This window comes from Pteropus alecto, unplaced genomic scaffold (assembly GCF_000325575.1).
Source record: "Pteropus alecto unplaced genomic scaffold, ASM32557v1 scaffold78, whole genome shotgun sequence".
Lineage (NCBI taxonomy): Eukaryota > Metazoa > Chordata > Mammalia > Chiroptera > Pteropodidae > Pteropus > Pteropus alecto.
In genome coordinates, this window is record NW_006443124.1 from 12565383 (window position 1) to 12574849 (window position 9467).

Genomic DNA, 9467 nt, shown 5'->3' on the forward strand with positions numbered 1-9467 from the left:
TATGCATGTGTGTGTGTGTGTGTGTACATTTTTATGAATGTTTCAATGGAAAATAAGGTGACAGTTCAGATTCCATTAGTAACTAGCCACTACCATATCCTGAAAATTTGTATTTTCAGATAAAATAGCTTAAAATGTCCTGGAAGCATCATCATAAATAATGTTTTGAAAAAAAACAACCCAGATTTACTACTTACTCTTACTTCAAATAGCACAACTATTTTTGATCACATTGTTTTAAGATAAAACCTCCCTATTAGGAACATTTTTTTGGCCTGTTTTTCTTCCTTAAATATTAAGCAGTTTAAAGAAAATACCTTTATTTACATAAAGTTATTCCCTGAAAAACAATAAACATGACTATGTTTTGAAATATTTTTCTGATACATCTGAAGTAACATAATGAAGAAATAAGAGAATAAGAAATAAAGAGAATCATATTTTTAAAAGGCCAATGTTTTCAATACCAATTTGGAGCTATATATAATAAATCTGAACTATGTCCAACATATTGTCAGGTCTCTGGAACACTCTTGTTGGTAAACAACAAACCAAAATCTAGTTGAAAGATAAATCATCTAAAGGGACAGCTACATGATCACTAAAACATGAGGAACGTTTCACTAACTGTGACTTAACATGTTTCTTTCCAGTGTATGACTCCATGTTCCTGATTTTTTTTTCTTTTTCACTAGGCAGAGTTGATGTTGTGCAATAGTTTCTTTTCAAATTTTACTGTAAGGTTGCATACAGGAACATTTCTCTGAGAAGTGGACTCTTTTTCTAGATTCTTAAATGAAGACTATTCACCATACCTGCTGAAGGACCCCATATACTTATTGGGCATTTGAAGAGGGTCTGGAAAAATCAACCAGTAGCACTGAAACAAGATAAACTATTTTTATATGAGTAATTTTATTTTATATTACTTTCCTCATTCACAAGTATTTCACACATATATACATTTCACATATATCTTGTATATATGTCATATATATAATTAAAAAAAGAAGTTTACATTTTGGAGGAATTGGTAAAAATAGTTATTTTCCAGTATGAAAAGATATAGGAGAATCAGCAGTTAAAATAAGATCTAGAGAAATTCCCAGCTCTTCAATATTCTTATATCTGCCACCAATTGTCTACATCTCTGACATCCTTAGATCTGGATGATTTCTACCCATTTTCAGTGCAAAAGACTATCTTACCACACCTTTTCTTTAAAATTAAAAAAAAAAATCACCTTGTTTGCTTGCAGTACACTGTGCTATGTTCAGGAGAATGACATGAACAGAAAACTAGAAGAGAAATGAGCATATGAGAACCAATTAAATTTTTACAGGTTTCCTATAGCTAATTTTCATTAAAGAGAATAAATGCTAAAAGCTGGTTCCTTCTGTATAGAAGAAAACAGGTTATATTGAAAGGCCAAGAATTTGTTCTGATTAAAACAAATAATGCCACTTAAATCCTCATTATCTTATGAAATGTGAAGAATACAAACACACACACACACACACACACACAAATTTTCCAAGCTTTGTGGCTTGTTATCACTATCAGTAAACAGTTCATCTCTCAAACCTCAATGCCTTAAGCTTCCAAAATGATTTGTTGCTATTAAATGGACATATAACAATGAGAAATAGTCTATATACTCTATTAATATAGATTTCAGTATATGATAGATAACAGAGTCCAGATTTTGGAGACAGATTATAGAGTATCACAGTCCATCCAGGCTTAGAGGGGAGAAATACAAAGCCATGTGCATTGCATTTTTAAAAAATAATCTTGTTTGTTCTAGGCTTAAAAAAGCCAAAATCTAATTGGCACTAAAACTGTGGTTTTATGCCACTCTGAGAAAAAAAAATGATAAGAAGTAGTTATAAGATTATGGATTTCAATATGTTCATCAGAGTTAAATTCTAGGAAGCTTATTAAGTTGCAAATACTTAGAAATTCTATGAATACATATGTTTTCTGAGGAACACATCTCATTCCTCAGGTAGTGGTTCCCTCATTTCATTTCCATATTACAGAGCTTCTCTTTTTTACTAGTACAAACATTTAGGTTAGATGAAATGACATAAAGAAAATCAGTAACAAGTAACAAACAGTGAGCAGCATTACTTATATTTCATATAAAATGTTAGAAGATAACATGAGCAAAATTATTTCCTAAAACATACGGAAATTTAATGTAAAACATTTACCCTTGGAAAAAACCATTGCTCTGCTCATTACACAAGAACCAATGCCCCTTGATGAGTGCACTGTGTGTGACTCAAGACAAATGGTAGATAAGCTGACCTACTTTCACCTAAAATCAAAATACCTCAGGAAATCTGAGGTATTTTGTTTAAGTTGGTTTAAGTTTAATAGTCATGTTTAAGTTTGCATAGAAGCTTATTTTTCATATTATTATTTATGATGAAATGCTATTCAAATGCAAACAATTTGCAATCTGTTTTGTTCATAAATCTCCAATACAGTGTTCACTCATCACAAACCGAAGACTTTGCTATAGGTTCCCCAGTACACAAAAGCCTGAAAATTTGCTCCCCAAAAGGAATTTCAAGATCATCCCTTTCCATCGCATTCTTACCTCAATTCTCCAATGCGAATTTGTATACCTTCATTCTTTGACTTCCTTCCTCTTCTGAGACATTGAGAAAATAAAAGATGGGTCTTATTATTGAACCACTTGGGGTTCCTTGCTCTGAAGGTTAGCCTTTAGTCACAGCTTGTCATTAGTTTTTCTCATAAGGCTTACTAGACTCAGATATATGCAGCTTGAATGAATTCACAAATTGTATTAATATCACTCAGTCTCTCTCCTCCCCCTTTCCAGACCACATGTAACACTGATGACCAGGTGAGACTGTACGGTCCTTAACTTTATCAAATAATTTAATTTCTGGAAATGTAGGTAAGGCATGTAATGGGAGCCAATAAATACTTCAGCACATAAGGTCTAGCTTATGCTTTAGAATTTCTTTTTTATCACTTTTATAAATTAAGGCAAAAGTAACCGAATTAGCGTGGATAAGTATGAATTATAAGACATTAGTATCAAATTGTAGGAAGCTTTTGAAGTTGTGGCCATGGGAAAAATTCTAATACCCTTTTTTGTTTTGGATACTACTAATGTCTGCAATTCTAAGTATACTCCACATAAAAAGTCTGAAACCAGGAACACAGAAACACATTAGCCAGAAACACATTTCTGTTATTATTCAGAATCTTCACTATACTAACATCATTACAAGCAAACAAATAAATAAATCATAAAGTACTTTGAATCAGAGCGATATCTTAACACAAAAATTCATCAGATATTACACTAAGTTGGATAAGGCACCTATGTTAAGAAAAGTTTTGCTAAATAACTTACTCATTCAAACTGAAAAAAAATTACAGTGGTCTGTTTATAGAATGACTTAAAATTATGTAAAACAGAGTAAAATTTATGTAAGAATTATAATTTTTCATTAAAAATTTAAAGCCTTATGCTAGAATCTATGTTTTTTTAAAAAAAGACATGATGCAATTAATTCTCTCCAAGAGCTAAGTCTTTCAAACTTAATCTCTCTCTTGACCTTGCATTCTCTTAGAACAATTCTCTTTCTCATCTCATTTGAATCTCTTGGTAGTTCTATATTTGTTGTTTATTGCTCCATTAAAATCTCTACAAAGTCACACCAAATTCATAAACACAAAGGAAAAATTTCAGCCCCTTTTCTTTTGACCATTCAATGACATTTCATACCATTCACTATTCCTCTCTTCCATAAACCTTTCCTTTTCCCCCTCTGTTGGCTTTTTGCTCCTCTTGCTCTCTCTGAGAAATTTTAAACCTTCCTTCTGCTTTAGCCTTCACTATTGTGCCAAATGTGATACAGAAGCTTAGGATTCATTGTCACTTTATCCCCTGCTACATGCCCATGAAACAAAATAGGATCTGTTTATAAGTTCTTCCAGATTTATTCATCTTCCAAACCCATCACATTGTGAACTGAAACTAGGGTTCATTTCCCCAGATGAAGCTCAATAATAACGGGCAAATCACCAAGGATGTGGGAATGAATCCAAAGAAATATAAACTTGTTGTTTCTCGCAGTGTCTTTTGCAAGGATGTAGCTCATAAGTGGTTCAACAACTTTATATTAAAAAATAGCAACTAGGCACAGAACATCTTTACCAGGAGCTCTGGTCCTTTTGCATTAATAGTCGAAATCAAAGGGAAGCAACAAAAATATTATTAAGAATGAACCAAACCCAGGTAATTTTCTGGCTTGGGCAGTCTGTCTTCTGTATGTTAGTATATTCATGTGAGTTTGTTTCCTATGTTTGCTGTTTATATTCAAAATGTATCAGCATATTTTTTCAACATATTTATGTAATTTTCATTGCACTATAAATGGTCAAAGACAAAAATCAGTAAGTTTATATAAAAAAATTGTACTTCACAAAGAAATAAGGTTTGTAAACCATTAGGTGATAGTTAATGTTAATTAATGTTAATTTTTAATTGCTAATGTTAGTTAATTGGTAATGTTTAATAATGCTCAGATACTTAAAACTGTTAATTACGAACACCATTATCTGAAAAGTAAATGTTACTGACAGGCTAAAAAAGTACAGATAGAACACTGGCTGGGCTTCTCTGATTATTCATATCACAGTAAAGATAAGACATTTCATTAGAGGACCATGGAATTTAATCACTGGGGACATGTTAGAAGTTTTACTGAAAAAAAATTGTAAGAAATTATCATTTGTAGAGGAGGCTATTGTGTCTAGGGAATATCTCATTCTTAAGCTTTAATTTTTCTCAGTAAAATCTCTTATTAACATGTTTATCAACCAAAGTTATGAAAAGAATTAAATTTCTACAATAGGTGACAAAGCTGCAGGAACAAGACTATTTTTAATTGGATTATTCCTATCTCTGTTAAGCTTTCTTCAAAATAATTTTAAAATACTGCGTTTACCCAGAGGATAAAACATTCAAGCAGAAATGGCAAGATAAATATATGAGAAAAAAGGAGACAAACTGTTATTTGAATCGATAAATTGTCATATTTATTTGTTTTCCATTATGTGTAAAGTGCTTCAAAGGATTATGAAAATGAGATGAAGTCAAGATGAGTGTTCTCTTTTCATAACAAATGACTTTTTAATACACCAGTTAATTGAACTGTTTCCCCCCAGAGACGGTCACAAAAATATTAACCACTAAAACTTTTAAGTAACAAGTGTCACACTCTGCTAAAAATTAGGAAAAACATCTTGTTACATGTAGTTCTATTAAGTTACAAGAAGAAACAAAGCATAATCTTAAAAACAAAGATAAACTACTGGCAGGGCTACATTTTTTTCATGTATTTTAAATAATTTTACTTATTATTTACACTGATACGTATCATAAGCATAGGGAATATACATGACTGCAGTCAGCACAATCCTTAAACCTAGGCAAGAGAAGCCTTTGGGTTGGATATTGTACTTCACATGGCCGTTCTCTGGTCTTTCTTTCATTGTGCCCTGGAATTCCCTGCCCAAATGATGCCAAGCCCATATCCAAAGCCTGTACCAGCCCCTTCCCCAGGTCTACCTTCCCGAATTTAGACCACATCTCTAGTGTGATCATCCCTGATTATATAAATGGCCAATAGAAGACGTATGAGAGAAGAAAGCCAAAAAGGGTATTCAGCTGGGAGAGAACAAAAAAGGGAGGTGGTCCATGGACCACCTTTTCCCCAGTTGCCACACTGGTACCTTTGCTCTGTTGTTCTTTCCGTGTATTGTTCTCCTTATTCTCCTGGTGAATTCTGACTTACCCTTCAAGGCTAGCTCAAATGCATACCGTTGATTTCTCAAACAATTTATATATGTTCCTATCACTACAGTTATGACATGCCATTATGGTTATTTGCTTATTTATTTCTCCTTTGAGGTCCTGAATGTTGATAATATATTTTATTCATTTTTTAAAACTTATTGCCTTCTCCAGTGCATCTACTAAATTATCAGGTGATAGACATTAGTGAATTCTTTTGAGCTAAATAATAATCACATATTATCTATTTAAACAAAATCCGAGACTATTCCATCTGTTTAGTGGGTGAGCCAAATGGATTTATTGTATAATATCCTTGTCATTGTGGAATTGCTATTCTAAATATGTCTCTTGGAACAAGTGAAGGTTTTGTTGACATGATATTGTATTTGTTAAATGGGCATAATAATTCTAGACATTCTGATTAATTGTTGAACTCAATAAGCACTCAGAAATCAAGAGGATAATTGCTAATAGAAACAAAAGCAATGATGTAATGGAAGTTGTCTTTTAGGTTATTCCATTAAGACTTTATACTTGGTTGTATAATTTCACCATCCACAGTAAAAGGAAAAACTATTTCTGTGTGTCTTGTACTATTTTGTGGCAAATTGTATTGTATTATTCTATATAACTGTGCAAAACTGTCCTTTTAAAAATGCTAAGTAACCAAAAACATTTTATTGAAAAAGTGTTAAGAAGCCTAATAATCCCTAAATATTTATTTCTACTAATTACATTGATTTGAGGTTTCTGGCTAAATATCACTCCATTTAATTTCTCCAATAAGCACCGGTTAAAGTTCTATTTGGCTATCATTTGTTGAATATCTTTTATAACTCAGCATTGTGCTATGCAGTTTCCAAGAAAAATAATAATGAGTTGTAAGTCATAGTTCAAATCATGAGGATATTCTAGGAAATAAGAACAAATACATTTGGAAAAACAAACAAAAAAGCAAGAATAAAATAAGTACTTAGCAAGGGACTTGGAAAATTTAGGAAAAGGACATCAGTGCAAGTTAAAGGTTTCAAGTTGTCTTCATGGAGGGCAAATGCTCCCTTGGGTCTTGAAGAGTTGGTAGGAATTAAGTAGTTATTAAAGGGAGGGGAACTTCCAGGACATGTGTTTGTTAACACCTGTTACTTGAGTATCTATTATGCACGAGGAACCATGCTAAGTGATGGATATACAGTAGTAAACCAGCATAAATGGTTGTTGCTCTCACAGAATAAGAGACACAGACATAAAAGCTAGCAAATAAAAAAATCTGTAACTTGTGGTAAGTCTAAGAAAGAAATGAAAAGGAACGGAGAAAATGAGTTTGTAGGTAGAACACAGCTACTCTATGTGTGGGAAAGCCTGTTTATTTTGGTTATTTAAACTGAGAATTGAATAATTAGAAGATGTTAGCCATGTGAAAACTTAAGTGAATGAATGGCAAACAGAAGAACTCAGGAAAGAAAAATGTGGCAGGAACATTTTGATCAGTGAAGGGCAAGAAGGATCAGAAAATCTTTTGGTCATTTGAATTTTTACTCCAAGTGCAATGGGAAACCATTAAGGAATTTTAAGTAGGGAAAAGATATCTTAAATATTTTCACCACACAAACACGAAAAGTATCTATGTGAAGTGATGAATATGTTAATTAACTTGATTGCAGTAATTATTTCACAATATTAAATCATGGTGTTGTATATCTTAAGTATATACAATTTTTATTGGTCATTTATACCTCAATAAAGCTGGAAAAAATGATGAAGGTAACATATAATTCGATATATCACTATTCTACAGTCCTCAGTAATCTCTGATGTACACTTCAAGGGCATAAAAAGACTTTCCAAAATATTTGTCCTTAGGATAGTGAAAGGCATTTGCTATTTTCAAACTAGCTTGATTCTTATAATTGTATTTGAGGAACATGAATCCCTTAGAATGTCGAATTTCATCTATTAATTTCACATTTCACCTGACAATTTAAAGGTGACTTCCATTTGTCAGTGAGATATCTATCAAAAACATGTCTATAAATAACCTCTCATTTTTGAAATTAGGTGTGAAAGAATACTGCAAGTTTTTGCAATTTCATGAAAATAAGAGTCACATTTTCTGAGAAAAGAAAAAGGTACTCTAGCCAAGCTAGGTTTTCATAGTTTGGTTTGGGTTAAATTTAACAAAACAATAGATCAAATCAACTATGTTGTGATGTAAACCCAGATAGTTTAATATTTTAACAATGTCCCAGATTTATCATGTACATCTAAACAAATCTTGTGCCTATATATTTAAAATGAAATGGATATTTGAAATGACAATGATATACAGATGACTAGATCAAATGAGAGATAACTCAGATCTTAATAAGATTCTCTTTTTGGCTAAAATTTTCAGGTGATTGAAATAAAAAAAAAAATTTAAGCCCAAATAGTCCCAAGATTGCATTTGTTTGCTTTGTTTTGATGTACACTCAGTCTATATTTAACCATAAGTGTAATATCCCGAAAGCTGTCCTTAAGTATGAAGTAGAAATTCATTCTAATCAGTGTTATCTCTACAATTCAATCTCTTGGGGAAAAAGCGCCAGCAAAACACCATGTTAGCAGTAATATGAAAATAAACCATGCTAGATGAGGTATGAAATGGAATAAATTTTAACATTTATATGTTTATTTTTCTCTTTTCTGCAGAACAACTCTATTCTTAAGAGGCAGAGCAGTATTTATAATAACAGAATTACATTATCGAAAGACACGCATTTTGGATTTTAATCTTTCTGTTTCGAAGCTCTTCATTCTGAGGCAAACTTCATTGTGATTTTTTTCTACTTGCCATGAGTAAAAAATTTCAGGACACTAACAGGAAGCAGTTAAAGGATTTATATTTCTTTGTATTTTCTATTAAAAAGAATATATAAACCATATTCAGCTATTATTCATGACTCTTTCCAATATCTCTGCCTGGCCATGGCAAGTTCAGGGGTCTGTGCAGTCTTAGGCCCCAAGTCGTTACTGTTTTGATATATTGCAGTCAGATAAATTAGGGAGAGGATGGACCACACCAAACTGGGGAGAAGATGGATGAATAACTGATCTTGATGTGTCAGTCTATTTCATAACTTGTACATGGTCTAAGCATGCAGAGGTGAGATAAGTGGTAAAATTCAAACATCGCTACACTGTCGTTTACTGTAAAGTTGTAAGTAATTTCTTAAACAGAGAAATAGACATTTTTCCAGATAGATTTGAAATAATCATGGGATTCTTGAACTAAAGCCAAGAGACCCATACGTAACATTTAACATTCCTCAGTGCAAACTTGTACATATTTTACAGAAAAAACAGGGACTCTTTCTTAAAGCAATGTTTGTAATTTTCTTTTCTTTTCTTTTCTTTTTTAACTTTCTTTTTCAGTGCACTTTTTAATTTGTTCCTAATTTTTTTAAATTTATTAATTAAGTTTATTAGGGTAACATTGGTTAATATAATTATATAATTTTCAGGTGTACATTAGAATTTGACATCTATATATTCTATTGTGTGTTTACCACCCAAAGTCCAGTTTCCTTCAACTACCATATATTTGATCCCTTTTACCCCTTCACCCTCCCCCTAATCCTAT